This window comes from Capricornis sumatraensis, chromosome 20 (assembly GCF_032405125.1).
Source record: "Capricornis sumatraensis isolate serow.1 chromosome 20, serow.2, whole genome shotgun sequence".
NCBI lineage: Eukaryota > Metazoa > Chordata > Mammalia > Artiodactyla > Bovidae > Capricornis > Capricornis sumatraensis.
The window spans coordinates 13279105-13296643 of NC_091088.1; the positions used below are offsets into that span (position 1 = coordinate 13279105).

Consider the following 17539-nt stretch of genomic DNA (forward strand, 5'->3'; position numbering starts at 1 on the left):
GGCTCTTTAGCTCCTCTCCACTTTCTGCCATAAGGGAAACACCATTACACATCGAAAACTGGCTAAAATATTTAGCATATCAAATGTTAGACATGGAGAAACTAGAACTCTCATACATCGCTGGTGGGAATATAAAATGGTAAAACCACTTTGGAAAAAATGTTTGGCGGTTTCTCAAAAACTTAAACATACATCTTCTATATGATTCCTCTATTCCACTCCTACGCATTTAACCAAAAGAAATAAAAGCATACATCTTTAAAAGTCTTGTACGTGAATATTCATAGCAGCTTTATTCGCAACAGCCAAAACCTGAAAGCAGTCCCCATATCCAGCAATAACTGAATGGATGAATAAACTCTAGTGTATCTATTCAATTGGATATTACTTAGAAATAAAGGGAGTGAACCATCAGTACACTCAAGAACTTGGATGAATCTCAAAATAATTTTGAAATGAAAGAAGCCAGACAAAAGAGAGCACATACTGTATGATTCCATTTATATAAAACTGTGGAAACAAAAATACTCGGTAGTGACGGAAAATAGATCAGTAGTTGAGTGGGGTGGGAGACAGTGAAAGAGGTAGGAGAACTTACAAGGAGGCAACAGGAAGCATCTGGAAGGAATAGATATATTCACTAGATGGACTGAGGTGATAGTTTCACAGGTACCTACTATGTCAGAATGTACAAAAATTTTGCTCTTTAAATATAAGACCCAGAGCAACCAAAAATAAATAAAAATTTAAAAAATATTTAGAAGTCTAAGAATCCAGGTCTTAGGGGTGATGAAACTGACTCTGAACTTCCAGACAGTGGTATAACGACTTCCTTTGGTTCCATTTGTTTTGGTCTGTGCCCTTCCTTTGGACCTGTGATAGCCCTTCCTAAACAAGAGTCAAGTTGGGACCTTTGAGGAATGGGAAACACACCCACATGCACAGCCTAATTCTGCTGCCTGCAACAAGGTATCATGGTCTACTCAGCCTATGAAGAGATGTGACCAACACAGACTCAGAGGCACCTGCAGGAAAGGGTGAAGGCTGCAGCCAAACCAATGTGTCCCAAATCTCTGCGTTCCCACCATCACCCCCAAAGCACTTGGCCTCTTGTCTGGGGGTGCAGGTAGCTTACTGGGAGGAGTATGGAGCTAGAAGGAAACTGAGGAAGTAGGATTCATAAAAATCAGTTATCCAAAAAAAAAAAGTATTCTAGAATCTGCTGCATATTGTTTAAGATACCCTGAGAACCTCAAAAGGGCCATCGTTGCATCCTAGTTGGAGAATGGGCAGGGATGGAACAGGTAGGAAACCCATTTCTCTATCTGCTGGAAGCACAGTAAGTAGTTTCATAATGCCATCTTGGCTATGCAGTGGCCTCACCCTATTCCAAGATTCGGAAAATGTTGAAAATTCTGGACCTTCTCCAAGCCTCCCTGGACAGGTTGACGGCAGCTTCCTGGAAGGCATCTGTGACCTCGCTTCACAGCCAGTAGGACATGGCAGTGTCTCAGCTCCCATCCCTCTGGGGACATCACCACTATGCCAGGATGGAGAAGCGCCTGTCCAACAGCAAACAGAGGATCGTGGAGGTGCCTTTTCCCCGGTGCAGTGTCAATAAGCCCAAGTGAAGCCATCCTCACTACAAAGGAAACGGCCCTGAGGATACAGGGATGCAACAACGAGCAGGTCAAGGACTTTAGACGTCTGCATAACAGATCTGCATAACGACCACCTTGGATCAGAACTGTTCAGCGGCTCTAACTGATTTCTGCTTCAGACTCCTTCCCCTAGTCTCCACTTAGACACCAAGTTGAGCTTTCTAATAGATAAATCTTACTGCCTTGTGTGTGCGTGTGTGTGTGCATGCTCAGGTGCTTCAGTCACGTCCAACTCTTTGCAACCTCATGGACCGCAGCCCACGAGGCTCCTCTATCCATGGGATTTTTCTGGGCAAGAATACTAGAGTGGGTTGCCACTTCCTCCTCCAGGGGATCTTCCTGACCCAAGGATGGAACCTGTGTCTCCTGCACTGCAGGCGGATTCTTTGCCACTTGCGCCATCAGAGAAGCCCCATACTGCCTATCTCCGTCTTAAAAATGTGAATGGCTCCCCAATAGGACTAAGTCCCATCCTAAAGGTAACAGATATACGAAGGTCCCAAAATTAGAAAGGGAGACTGGCTTTACTAACTTGAAGTTAGTAAAAGTTAGTAGTAGATGGTCCATTTTAGTAAAAAGTTGGTAAAAGAAAGAAAGTCCATTTTATTCTTATTATCAAGAATAAAAGTAACAGATAAACTAGGATATACAAAAGGTTAGGCTCAATGAACTTATTAGCAAGCCACCATACCTCTTACAGATACCTGAGTGACACTGTTAACACAGTTGTGTTCTCATAGACTATATTAGGAAATACCATCACTCAAAGTTTGGTATTTCAAGAGTATAACTTTGAGACTTTACTTGGCCAATGTGTAAATCTTGCTGAATCTACTGGGGGTGGAAAAAAGCTTTCAAGTTAGACCAACAAGAACCAGGCTACGCAGAAGAGAACTTTGGGGACCCCTTATGTGTTTGTACCATGGAGCTTTAGAGGGGCATGCTAACTGGGCATGCTGCTGAGATGCTTGGGATGTGGTGGTGAAAACAAGAGGATGCTGGAGGTGTCCTGGGTAGGGGTGAGGGGTGAAGGAACAGTTAGAAGGCAGATGCACTGTGGATCAAGAGGAACTGCGGCAGGACACTCAGATAGAAAGCAACTGCACAGAAACTCAGAAAAGAAAATTAGGCTTGGGAAGGACAAAAGAGGAAGGCCTTCTCGTAATTCGGCAATTAGAAGCACGGGGTTTGGACCTACTCATTTGATGAGGTTTATTGCATCAGCACTCATTATGTGAAAGACACTGTGTTGGGCCCTGGGGGTACAGATGTACCCCTTCAAGGATGTATTCTGGGAAATGGAGGTGTTAAGTGACTCACTGCCATCTGCACATTCACTACAGAGCTTGTCCTCAGTTTTGCAACCCAGCAATATTATTTCTTCAACTGAAGGTGACAGAGGTGATGAAGGATCTCCCACCACAATGTGTTCTAACTACTGACAGTTACTGGAACTCCCAGGCTCTGATGATACTGTTGATGTCCCTCCACTCACAGCCTTCCCAGGGGTCCCCAAGTTTACTCTGTATCCTTTGCCCACGGGGCGAGGTGTGCCAGCCTCAAGTCACCACAAAATGAGCACTTACCACCCAGCTCAACCCTCTTTCTTGGCACTTGGTTGGTTCTTCCAGCCATGCACCTGGTTTACCTGCTCTCCACCATCAGGAGCAAGAAAAAGAGCCCCAGTGAAGTAAACAGACCGAGATGTTCCTCACAAGCAAGGGACGTGCTAGAACCTGCCAGCCAGGAAGACAAATGGTGCTCAAGCTACTGAACTTGCCAATAAGCCACAAAGAAGATATATATATTAACTGTACTCTTCTGTATTATAATGGGTCTATACGTAGATTGGGCTTCCCTCATAGCTCAGTCAGTAAAGAATCTGCCTGTAATGCAGAAGACCTGGGTTCAATTCCTGGGTCAGGAAAATCCCCTGGAGAAGGAAACGGCAATCCACTCCAGTGCTCTCGCCTGGAAAATTCCATGGGCGGAGGAGCCTGGCGGGCTACAGTCCATGGGGTCGCAAGAGTCAGACACGACTTAGCAACTAAACCACAACCATACATAGATTACAAAGAGACAGGAGAGGAAGCGGTGCTGCTTAGAGCAGTTCTAAAGAAAGCACAGTCTGATCACATCTTTACAGGCTCTGGCAAGTTTCCCCAAGTCTGTGCATCAGTGTTCTCATCTGTAAAATGGGGTTGATAATGACCACCTCATGATCAGAAAGAAACCCACGAGCTCATGTCAGCACTTAGCTCTGTGCCTGCCCAGAACAGGAACTCGCTGAATGGCAGTGATCACCAGGCCTGATGTGACAAGGTGCCAAGGGGGTTCTCAGAGGCAGCCAGACCCCCAGAGGACTGCCCCCCCAGTCCAACTAGAGGCCTAGAAGAGCACCTGGAAATTTTGCTCCTGGACATTTTTCTCAGGGCCCTCCTAGAACTAATCACTGGACTCCCTGCAGAACGCTCTGTGGGCCACGGTGCTGCCTTCAGACCACACCGTTCATGTGCACTGTCTCCAAAAGAATCTTAAGTCAGTCAAGGAGCTCTGATCAGCTCTGACTTTCAGACATTTGTCATCTGCCAGCCTCAGACATGGCCTGTCCATGAGAGAAGGGACTTTGGGATCACCCAAGGTCTGGATCAGCACTTGCTGGCTCAGGGGTCTCGAGCAGGTCAACAACCACTCCCAACCTCGGTCAGCTCCAGCCTCTGGGCTAAGGGTCAGCTAGCTAGCTTGCCCCAGTCACCAGCCCTTTATGGCATGGGCTGGTGACCTTGAGACTGTGGAACACCCAGCCAGTGACCTTGAGACTGTGGAAAACCCAGCTGTGACAGCTGGCCACAAGCCCAGGGCAGCGTGTGCAGACCTCCATCTTGCAGGCCGTTCATCAGCTCCTCAATCTAATTGCAAATGGTGACACATCCCCACCGTCAGTGCATTTATAAGTCACACTGTTTCAGAGCCCCTTTAACGGGTATGTCTCATTCGTCTGTTCTCATTTCTAATGGCAAAACATGACATGTAACTGTCCCACACAGAACACTAAAATACGAATAACCCCTTGTGTAAGTTTAGTGTGCAAAACTGTCCAATACATAGCATTCGGGAAACTAAGCACTTACTCTTAAATAGCTGATTTTGAATTTACTAAGCACTCACCATGTGCCACCGTAGCAGTGGACAACAGAAGTCTGAAGCTAAATCTCCACCTTGTGATGCGAGGAGCTGGAAACACACAGTGAGTTACCGTGGGCCTGAGGCGCTAACGCGTGCCTTAACTGGGTGAGCCTTGAAACCACTGTGCTGTGTGAAAGAAGCCTGTCCCCAAAAGCCCAGACTATATGACTCCATCTGCAGGAAACATCCAAAACCGGCGCATCCATAGAGAAGGAAAGTGGATCCATAGTTGCCAGGGGCTGGGGGGAAAAGGGATATGAGAGTGACTGCTAATGGGTACCGGTTGCCTTTCTGAGCTGACAAAAATATTCTAAAATCGACTGTGGTCATGGTTTCACAGAGTGTGATGATGCACTAAAACCGCTAACTTGAATCTCTGAGTGGGGGAGCCACAAGGTAGGTGAATTATATCTCAGTAAAGCTGTTCTTTGTCTTTTTTGGCTGCCCTGGGTCTTCACTGTGGGGCTCGGGCTTTCTCTATTTGCAGAGCAGTCTCTAGAGTGTTTGGGCTTGCGTCCCCCAAGGCATGTGAGGTCTTAGCTCCCCAAACAGAGATGGAATCCATGTCCCCCCACATTGGAAGGTGGATTCTTAAACACTGGACCACCAGGGAAGTCCAAATAAAGTTGTATTAAAAGAAAGCAAATCGGGGGAAATCAGGAGCTTCATTCACCAAGCTTCCGTTTCTTCCTCTGCAGAATGGAGATGAGAATAGTGGCAAACTTTAAATAACTGGAAAATTCAGAAGGATAACACTGTAAAAAGCACTCAGGTTGACCCATAATATTATCAGCTATAATCAGAGGATCAGTCACACCAGGCAGAAGGTGGAAGCAACCCAAGTGTCCATCAATGGATGAATGGATAAGCAAAATGAGGTACACACACACACACGAGATGCTTAGAGGAGTCTGAATCACAGAGCCAGAAAGTAGAAGGTAGTTATCAACAGATGGGGAGAGCGGGGCTGGGAAGTCAGGATTTAATGAGACAACTCACACAATTCAGTCTTGCAAGACGAAGAGAGTTCTGGAGATGGGAGAGTGGTGATGGTCCTACAACCATGCCACAGAACTGTACACTTAAAAATGGCTAAGACAATAAATTTTATGTTATGTGTATGTGACCATAACTTTAAAAAATTAAAAATGGGGGGATATAAGAGCTGGAGCAAGGAACACTGTGGGGAGGAGGGGAGAAATTTGGAGAAGACCTCATAGGACCAAAGACCTGGGAGCTAAGGCATTATCAGGGCAGACTGAAGGAGCACCTCGAGGGGAGGGATGAGGGCCAAGGAGAAATTATACAACACAGGAGAGTTTCTTATAAGTCTCCAACTCGGAAAACAAAAAGAGAGACACTAAACTAGACAGGGTTGCATCCACATGACACGTTCATCTCTTTAGTGTCCCTTCTCAAACCTGGTGCAGCCTGTGGAATAAGCAAGTCTGGGAAGATACATCAAAAACCAGGGTGCCTGAAATTTGCTACTTATGTTCCCTACTGCAACCCTCATCCTTCCAAGGCCCAAGACCCTACAGGTATACCTTTTCTATGTATCCTTTAAGTCTAACGTGTTAGAAGCTGGGTGCAAGAAGGAAGGACTACAGAAACAGCCAAATGTAAGCACGAGCATAAGTATCTGGAAAGTCTGATCCAGAGGTACAACTATAACACCCACCCTTTGGAGCTTTGTAATGCATAAATCTGCACCATTCAAAATGAAGCCTTGACTCCTAAAATCATTGTTTTAAATATTGTTTTAGAACTTCCAGCCAATGCAATAAGGCAGGAAACAAAAATAGAGAGGAAATCTATAGGAAAGAATCTAAAAAAAAACATTTGCATAAATCATCATACATCTAAGTAGCTCAAGAGAGAGATAAATTGAAAGAATTCAGAATAAGAAAATTCAGAAAGATGTCTGATTACAAAATAAAGATCTAATTAACATTCAGCAATAACTGGTTAGGAACTATAGTAAGAAAAAAAAAAACCCATGCCATATTTATGGAGGCAGCAAAAATATAAAATGCCTAGAAATAACCTTAGCAAAAATGTGCAGGATTAAATGAATAAATCCACAAAACAACTGTGATACATCAAAAAAAGTGATTTTACCAAATGAAGACACTTCTAAATTTGTAGATGGGACGTTACATTACTATAAAAATGTCAATTTTCTCAAGATTAACTTTAAATTTAAAGCAATTTCAATCAAAATCCCATCTGGATTTTTTAAACCTGACAAATTTATTTCAAGTAAATAAGAAGCAGGAATAGCCCAGAAATTTTTGAAACAAGAAGAAAAATGAATTCAGGACTTATACTAACATTTATTAAAACACAAAGTTATAACAAAGAAGCAACTGATGTAAGCAGACATAAAAATTGAAATCGTATAAAAAGCTCAAAAATGGACCTGTATATATATGTGTGTGTGTGTGTGTACATACATATTTCTTAGAATTTTATATATAATAAAAATGTCATTTTAGATTCTAAATTCAGTAAAGAAAGTGGGTTTGTATAACTGGTTTAAAGAAAAAATTATGAGATATCTACCTCCAAACAACCAACATGAATACAGTTTAATTCAGTCACAGGTATAAATAAATACTTCACACACATACATGATTTAGGGATAGAGAAGGTCTTTCTAAGTTTACAGGAAAATTTTAAAGCTTTAATTACATAAACATTCAAAAATTCTTATATCAAAGAGTGTCACAATCTAAATTTGAAAAAACAGTGTGAGGGAAAGACTCTTGACATAAATGGTAGATACACATTTATTATTTTTATCATTATTATTTTTATTGAAATGATTCAGTAAGAAACAGATGAGCACATCAATTGAAAAGGTGAGGGGGAAAAGGTGTAGAAGGAAAAAAAAAAGTGAAATGACCAGGAAATAAATAGAAGATATTTAAAGTCACCAGAAATATAAGCTTGAAAAATAAAACAATGAATTGACATTTTTCACAACACTGGCAAGAGTTAAAACAACTGACCATCACTGGCAGGTGTTCAGGTAAATGGGCACTGTTACACACTGCTGGCTAATTTACAACATTCCTGGAGGGCCATTTGGCAATGCGCATGAAAAACCTTTGTGAAATGGTCACAGCTTTTGATCAGTAATTCCACTTCCAGAAAACAGCCTAAGGGAATAACCAGAACTAAGCACAGTTTCAACACCGTCATATGTTTTGGGCACCATGTGTACTTACTTACTAGACACAGTTCTGTGCTTTCAATGGACTGTGTAACTTAATCCTCAGGAAGGTACTGTCTAGATTCTGGTAAGATCTCCACTTTTACAGAGGAGGAAACTGATGCAGAGAGACCAAGAAGTCATTCAGTATCACACAGCTAGTATCTAATAGAGCCTGGATTGAAACCCAGGCAAGTGTGGCTGCCTTGACCCAGACAAGAAGCCATCAGGGGACATCGATGCCAACAGTGGAGTCTGACTATTACCTAATGTCCAGCAACAGGGACTGAGGGAAGTACATTCCAGCACACGCACTGACAGAATTAACGGGTAGACGGATGGATGGATGGAGAGGTGAGGGGTGGGTGGGCAGATGGGTGGGCGAATGAACGAATGGCTGAAGTCACAAAGCATCTGTTTCGAAAGCTATGCTTGTTTTTATTTCTACTCACATGTATTGAACGTCAACTTCACGGCAGGCAAGTTTTCAGGTACCATTTTAGCCCTCACCAAAACAGGCATGCCACAATTAAACAAGACTTCTGCTGCCAGGAGTAAATGGTGAACAAACAGAGTGTGCGGCTGCCCCCAAACCCGAAGATGTTCTCTTCCCAAAGTTCTTAAAAACTTCTTCGTTTCATTAAAAGAGAGAGAGGTCAAAAGAATTCGCAGACCATGAAAGTCTTTCATTAAAATCTGGGTCTCCAAGAACCACAGACAACAGGCCTGACAACTGTCTGCACTGATACAGTAGCTCTGACAGAAGGAGGCGGCACCCAGTGTACGCTCTGATATCTGGGACAGAGGATCACCAAGGATGGCGTGGAAGTGAGGACGAGAGAAGAGGAGCTCAGGCAGATGTTCCCCATGCGGCTGCGCGGGGACTGGGTCTCACCTCCATCTGGAGAGAAGGGCTTGGCAGTGAGCCCCAAAACCATGACACCTGGGCCTCGTGTTCCATTATTTGTTATTATCTTTAGCCAAGTAAGATTATTTCCTATAATAAACACATTCATTGGAAATTAAAAACAATTTTTTTAACATTCAACCTCTTCATGTACAATTAAGGATGAAGAAGAGAGCGAAAAGGTTGGCTTAAAGCTCAACATTCAGAAAATGAAGATCATGGCATCCGGTCCCAGCACTTCATGGGAAATAGATGGGGAAACATTGGAAACAGTGTCAGACTTTATTTTGGGGGGCTCCAAAATCACTGCAGATGGTGACTGCAGCCATGAAATTAAAAGACGCTTACTCCTTGGAAGAAAAGTTATGACCAACCTAGATAGTATATTCAAAAGCAGAGACAGTACTTTCCCAACAAAGGTCCGTCTAGTCAAGGCTATGGTTTTTCCTGTGGTCATGTATGGATGTGAGAGTTGGACTGTGAAGAACGCTGAGTGCTGAAGAATGGATGCTTTTGAACTGTGGTGTTGGAGAAGACTCTTGAGAGTCCCTTGGACTGCAAGGAGACCCAACCAGTCCATTCTGAAGGAGATCAGCCCTGGGATTTCTTTGGAAGGAATGATGCTAAGGCTGAAACTCCAGTACTTTGGCCACCTCATGCGAAGAGTTGACTCACTGGAAAAGACTCTGATGCTGGGAGTGATTGGGGGCAGGAGGAGAAGGGGACGACTGAGGATGAGATGGCTGGATGGCATCACCGACTCGATGGACGTGAGTTTGAGTGAACTCCGGGAGTTGGTGATGGACAGGGAGGCCTGGCGTGCTGCGATTCATGGGGTCACAAAGAGTCGGACACGACTGAGCGGCTGAACTGAACTGAACTGAACAAGTGACAACAGAAGGCAACAGACCTTGGAGAAGGATAAACAGGATAAACCAAAAGAAAGATGAGGTCTCTGAACACAGGAGTGGCACCTACCGCGTGCTTATGGCCTCAGAGGAAGTGGCTGGGGCGGTGGTGGATCACACTATGGATACGGCTCTGCTGGCCCCTAAATGAAAAGGGTACATCCCGGGTGACTGGGTCATATAGATGTTTTACACCTGTGCACGCTCAGTCATGTCCGACTTTTTGTGACCCCATGGACTGTAGCCTGCCAGGCCCCTCCGTCCATGGGATTCTCCAGGCAAGAATACTGGAGTGGGTTGCCTTTTCTTCCTCCAGGGGATCTTCCTGACCCAGGGATCAAACCCAGGTCTCTTGTGTCTCCTGCACTGGCAGGCGGGTTCTTTACCACTAGCGCCACCAAGACCTACAGTCAAAGTCCACGTGGGGATCTAGAGCAAACTAAGCTTTGACAGCTTGCATCAACACAGCCAAGGGACTTCTAGTTAACTGAGCTCCGGCAGGCTGTCTTCCTGGTGGACAGGGTAGCAAAGCAGTAACTCTGCCCTTGTGACAACAAGCAGCACATTCACACATAACCAGAGAGGTAACAGTCTTGGACCACGCCCCTCCTGCCGTGAGCTACAAGCTCAGCACGGAGGATACAGGAGCGCTGAGCCACCCGCCTCTTCTGCTCTCCGGAAAGCTCTGCACCCAAGAGGCCTTTGGGTGCCACAGACGTGCAAGACCCCTGGCCTCTAGGGTGAGTGACAGGCATGGAGCAATAAAAATGTCATTGCTGGAGACCCTCTGGCGGACGAAGTACATTCACAACACTTGTTTCTTTCTCCTGCACAAGCACCTCGAAGAGCCAGGTATTACAGGCATCCTGCTCATTGCAACAACCAAGCTAAGAAGTTCAACCAACCTGCCCAAGGGTCCTGTGGCTAGAATGGGGTCTGGGATTTTTAACCAAGACTCTCTAATTCCAGTTCCCCTGATCTGTGCCCAACACCAGTCAACCTCTTTTGCACGAACTGAACATCTGGAAAGCCAGATGTCCACTCCCGAGGACATTAGTGACCCTGAAACCAGAAGCCCAAATGAAACCCTGTCACAGCTACTCAAAGAGCCCAAGGCAAAAGGCAGTCAGAATGGAATAAAGAGCACCTGGGCTACATAATCCCAGCCCGACCACTTACTCGCCGGGTGACCTTGGGAAAGCCACCTAACCTCTCTGTGCTTCAAGTTTCTCATCGGCAGAAGGAGAAGAACAGTGCCTACCTCTCAGAGTCAGTAGGAAGATTAAATGCGCTACTATCTCTACAACACTTCAGATGATGCCTGCTACTGTAAGGATGCAAAAAGTCAATACACTTTAGCAATTACTATTATTAGTATTACTATTGTTACAAAGAGATGACCACGTATAGGTTTCCAGCTTGTAACATGAGGTGCTTTTGCTCCTAGATTTGACTTTGAGGAGTAAAACTGTTAACATCACTCTCTGATGCCCATGAGGAATTTGAAAACAACCCTAAACAAGACCAGAGTTTTTTTCTTAATATAAATTTATTTATTTTAGTTGGAGGCTAATTACTTTACAATATTGTACTGGTTTTGCCATACATCGACATGAATCCACCATGGGCATACACGTGTTCCCCATCCTGAACCCCCCTCCCAACTTCCTTCCCCATACCATCCCTCTGGGTCGTCCCACTGTACCAGCCCCAAGCATCCTGTATCATGCATCGAACCTGTACTGGCGATCTGTTTCACATATGATAATATACATGTTTCAATGCCATTCCCCCAAATCATCCCACCCTCTCCATTTCCCACAGAGTCCAAAAGACTGTTCTATACATCTGTGTCTCTTTTGCTGTCTCGCATACAGGGTTATTGTTACCATCATTCTAAATTCCATATATATGCGTTAGTATACTATATTGGTGTTTTTCTTTCTGGCTTACTTCACTCTGTATAATAGGCTCCAGTTTCATCCACCTCATTAGAACCGATTCAAATGTATTCTTTTTAATGGCTGAGTAATACTCCATTGTGTTTATGTACCACAGCTTTCTTATCCATTCATCTGCTGATGGACATCTAGGTTGCTTCCATGTCCTGGCTATTGTAAACAGTGCTGCACAACAAAGGAAACTCTAAGCAAGGTGAAAAGACAGCCTTCAGAATGGGAGAAAATAATAGCAAATGAAGCAACTGACAAACAACTAATCTCAAAAATAGACAAGCAACTCCTGCAGCTCAATTCCAGAAAAATAAAAGGCCCAATCAAAAAGTGGGCCAAAGAACTAAACAGACATTTCTCCAAAGAAGACATACAGATGGCTAACAAACACATGAAAAGATGCTCAACATCACTCATTATCAGAGAAATGCAAATCAAAACCACAATGAGGTACCATTTCACGCCGGTCAGAATGGCTGCGATCCAAAAGTCTACAAGCAATAAATGCTGGAGAGGGTGTGGAGAAAAGGGAGCCCTCTTACACTGTTGGTGGGAATGCAGACTGGTACTGCCACTATGGAGAACAGTGTGGAGATTCCTTAAAAAACTGGAAATTGAACTGCCTTATGACCCAGCAATCCCACTGCTGGGCATACACACCAAGGAAACCGGAATTGATAGAGACACGTGTACCCCAAGACCAGAGTTTTTAAGCAAACAGTAGGGTGTCCTTATTCACTTGGAAAGGTCTCGACCCTGATCTTCCCTTCTTGCTGCACCCCCTGCCTCAGAGGATGGGAGAAGGCAGGGAGGACCAATGACACCACTGCTCACCCAGAACAAGCTACACATCATCACCACCTGATCCAACTGCGCCGTGGTCGTTAGCGCACCCCTTCTTCCTGCTGATCAGCACGCCTGCTGCTGACCTGCCCTGTCAGCATCACCCGCACCAGCTCCTTGAAATTGGAAGAGTAAAGTGGAAATGGAATGAAACTCACAAGACCAGACCTAACACCTAGATCCACCTTCCATCCTGGTCTCTGGGGATGAGCACCTCCCACTGGTACCACAGCAGGGTACTGGGCTGCCCCCTGGGTGAAGCTAGGGGCTATTATTCCCCACCCCCATGAAAACCCGCAAGTGACAAGAGGCTGAATTCCACTCAGTCTATCTGAGCCGAAGCATGGGCTGGGTGCATAATAAAAAGATAGGGAGTGAGCCGACCCAGTGGACCAGGGAGGGCTGACTTTATAATCCCGAGCACTAGGAGCTCATGAGTGCATTGTGCTACGGGAAGAAAAGGGCTTCTTTAAACGTGCTCGAAATGTTCCATTTGGCCATGACTCCAATCATGACCTCGTGCCTTCTTCTTACAGCCAGGGTGTTTTGAAGGGTGGATTCTAAGCAATTTTCCTTGCGTTCTCTCAAATGTTCTGGAATCTTCTGAGCGCTCTGAATCGGTGTTGAAGACAGGAAAAGTAACCCGAAGAATGGAGGGCACAGAAAGTCAAGCGTTCTGAACAGCCTGAGAAGGATTCCTGGCTCACCCAGAATCTTCCCTCGGCCACCAGGCAGGCCAGGAAAGAGCTACACCGTGTGAGTCAGCAGGGTCCCCCCGGGGCGTGAGGGGACCAGCGAGCTTGCGGGAGCGTCTCTGGCAGCACGGCCCGGCACAGGGACCACTCCCCGAGAGACTGCTCTCCCCACAGCCCTACTGTTGTTGGCTCAGCGTCGTTTAAAAACGGAGCTGCTTTTTATAAACGGGTAGACTTCACTTAGGGCTTCCCCGGGGGCTCAACGGTAAAGAATCTGCCTGCAGTGCAAGAGGCGCAAGAGGTGAGGGTTCAATCCCTGGATTAGGAAGATCCCCTCAAAGAGGAAATGGCAACCCACTGTAGTATTCTGGCCTGGAGAATCCCATGGACAGAGGAGCCTGGTGGGCTACAGTCCACAGGGAGGCAAAGAGTCAGACAGGGCTGAGCAACTAAGCAGACACACACACAGAGACTTCACTTGAAATCCAGTTTATGAGGGACTCTTGTGGTTTTCACTATGTATACTTTTATCTTCCAAATTTTCTCCAGTAATCCCATTTTATCTTCTGATTTAAAAAACTAAAACTCTATTGAGTGCTTCACCGTATTTTACTTAAGGCGAGTAATCCATTAAAAAATGTTGAAAAAAGCAAATAAATTATTGAAAATTTATGAGGCAAATTAGTGCTTTGCCCACAGTGGTCTAAGTTTTTTCACAAAAAAACAAAAGCTAAACACAGTCGTTTAAAATGTCCCTGAAACACTTACAAAAAATTGAACAAGTATTAGTCTTGTATTATTAGAAATAATTCATCAAGTATTATTACAAATAATAAATATCAATAGCCAGAAATTTACGGGCTATTTTCTCTGTCTGTAAAATAATGCAAAGCAAAATCAATAGCTAAAAGACAAACAAAACCTCGAAGCATCCCAATAATTAAGTCTTAGCTAAGGAAGGTAATCCAAACAAACCATGGGCTACAAGTAACGGTAACAGCTCCAATGCATTCCAAAATTTATAAAACTGAGCCGAAGCTGGGCTCAGGTGGGGAAAATTAGCCTTACATATAAACTTTTAGAGCTTCCCTGGTGGCTTAGTGGTAAAGAATCCACCTACCAGTGCAAGAGACACAGGTTCAGTCCCAGGGTTGGGAAGATCCCCTGGAGAAGGGAATGGCTACCCACTCCAGTATTCTTGCCTGGAGAATTCCACGGACAGAGGAGCCTGGCAGGCAACGGAGTCACAAAGAGCTGGACACGACTAAGTGAATAACACTGTCACTTTCATTTAATAAGCAAAAGAGAACCACACATATATGGGTGATCAATGCATTTTAAAGGGAACACAGACGTAGGGGAAAAAATGGTCCTTTCAAGAAACAGACGATTCCTAACTTTAAAAATAAAAAGAATCTAAAAAAGAACACATATATAACCAAATCACATTTTCTATTATAGGATATTACAAGATATTGAATATCGTTCCTTGTGCTACACAGTAGGTTGATGTTATTATCCTATATATTTTATAGAGAGAGAGCTAGCTACTAACCACAAATTCCTAATTTAAATTAGAAAATTTTAAAGCATTTTTATATTAATTTCAAAATATTAGCTTGAATACTACATGTGATGCTGTGCTCTGCTTACCACCCCATGGACTGCAGTCCGCCAGGCTTCTCTGTCCATGGGATTCTCCAGGCAAGAATACTGAAGTGGGTTGCCAGGCCCTCCTCCAGAGGATCTTCCCAACCCAGGGATCGAACCCAGGTCTCCTGCATTGCAGGTGGATTCTTTACTGTCTGAGGCACCAGGGAAGCCCAAGAATAGTGGAGTGGGTAGCCTATCCCTTCTCCAGCGGATCTTTCCAAACCAGGAACCAAACCAGGGTCTCCTGCATTGCAGGTGGATTTTTTACCAGCTGAGCTACCAGGGAAGCCCCACTACCTGTGGTATGATATGCCTATTAGAACATCCTCTATAGTAACATTACAGTGTCATCTATTCCCAAAAAGCATTTGCATGCTTTATTTTTATTCTATAAGCCTCTTGCCACTATTTACCTATTTATTTTGGGGATACTGACTATTTAGTTACTATTAGAACAAAACACTGTTCTTCCATCACTCATGTCTTCACATATTTCCCTACTAGTAGAATATTTGAAGTAAAGCCTCCAACACTTAAGAAAATAAATTAAATTAAATTAAAAATAAAAAGAATCTTGATACCCTATGCTGAACCTCACACCATGTATAACAAAATCAACTCCAGAAGACCACCCATCTAAATGCAACAGGTCAAACAATGAGTATTCTATAAATAACAAAGGAGAACATCTTCATGACCTTCAGGCAGAAAGTTTCTTAAAGAAAAGAAAGTGAAGTCACTTAGTCGTGTCCAACTCTTTATGACCCCATGGAGTGTAGCCCACCAGGCTCCTCCATCCCTGGAATTTTCCAGGCAAGAGTACTGGAGTGGGTTGCCATTTTCTTCTCCAGGGGATCTTCCTAGCCCCGGGATTGAACCCAGGTCTCCCGCATTGCAGGCAGACGCTTTACCGTCTGAGCCACCAGGGAAGCCCCAAGTTTCTTAAACTAAGGCCCAAGCTGGACTTCCTTAAAATTATAGAACTTGTACTTATCAAAAGACACAATTAAGAAAATAAAAAGATAAGCCATAGAAGACATGTAGAATACATACATATTTCTGACAAAGAGTTTATTTCTAAAATAATCTGCTTTGTCAACACCCAAGGTATGTAACCAGGTTTCTGGGAAGAAAAGATGCAGGAGACTCGGCGAGTTGAATTATAACTGGACGCTGATGAGGGAAGCATGCCTTATGCCACATCTTATTTGATCTTCACAGTAATCCTTTGAGGCAGGTGCAGTTTTTAATCGCTATCTGACAGGCTCAGCACAACCTTAGACTCCAACATGCTCCCAAGAGCCACCCCCATGCGTGGTGAAGGGGACGGAGATGCTTCGCTAGACACAAACTGTAATTAATCTTTGCCAATCTGGGAAGCACCAGCAGGAGGTGGATGTATACGAAGTCCCTAGCAGGAGGGGCTGCAACCAATGTGTGGGCAGATTCACCACGAAACAGACGATATCACTTTCTGAGGGACTGCGTGAACAACCATCCCCATTCAGGAAAAAAATGGAGATTAAGTCGGGAGCAAAGGCCATCCCAATAGCAGAAGTTAGGAGATGCTGCCATTAGAGAGTTTTTTGCAGAGAACTTTATGTAGTTTGCAAAGTACACCAGAATCTGAGAGCCATCACATCCACCATGATCCACAAAGTGTGGTCTCACGTGGCCAGGAAGAATACTGTAGAGAAGGGCCGTCCAGCGTCAGCTCACATGGCTCCTGGGCAAGCCGCTTAGCCTTTCTACTGAGACTCACTCCCCTTGCCGCACACCGGAGAGGACAAGAGCCCTCCAGCAGGGAGACTAAGCACAATAAATTACATTGGTGAGATTTTAAAGTTCATTTGGGAGTGTGACCGGGTTTGGCCCTCTTTCTCCCAAATGCTAATCAACTGGGGAATCAACAGGCCCCCAGAAGACCCTCCTGCAGCAGGGCAGAACAGGGCCTCAGATGGGAAGGTGTACACTGCTGGGTAGGTGAGAAGCCCCTGTGACTTCCCAAGAGAAAAATCCTCAGAACTTGACTCCTGAACGTGGCAGTGGCCCAGCAACACAACGTGCATTTCTGGTGAGGGGAGGGGTTCGTAAGGGGCTCAGGCTTCTGCTCTCACTTCTCAGAGTCTTGGTTCCCTCACCTGTACTCTATTTAATGCACAGAGGTATTTTAAGATGGCAAAATATAAAAGGCCTGACGTTTCCTCGTTGCTCAGAGAGCATCAGTACACTTCTGTGTGTTAGCTGGGATGTGTGGAGATGCCTTGCATTGAGAGAACTGTGAATTCTCACCCCTTAATCTACCAAGGAGTCTGGGCATCTCTGATCTGCGTGAGGATGGACAGGAAGGGCTTCCTGGTTCCCTCAACCCAGAGCCCTCACATAGGAAGAGAAGATGTCACTGGGGGACCAGAGCCCACACGCTACACTTAATTGTCTACAGAGAGCTGGCATCTGTGGAGGACGAGTTTTGATACCAACAACCCAGAAAAGGCAGAGCTGCCCTCAGTGGACAAA

At 44.7% G+C, this 17539-nt stretch overlaps 1 pseudogene; it reads left to right on the forward strand.

The window, feature by feature from the left end:
- The first annotated feature begins 1499 nt into the window (after window positions 1-1499).
- Window positions 1500-17539, forward strand: part of LOC138096155 (EEF1A lysine methyltransferase 2-like) — a 30775-nt pseudogene continuing 14735 nt past the window's right edge.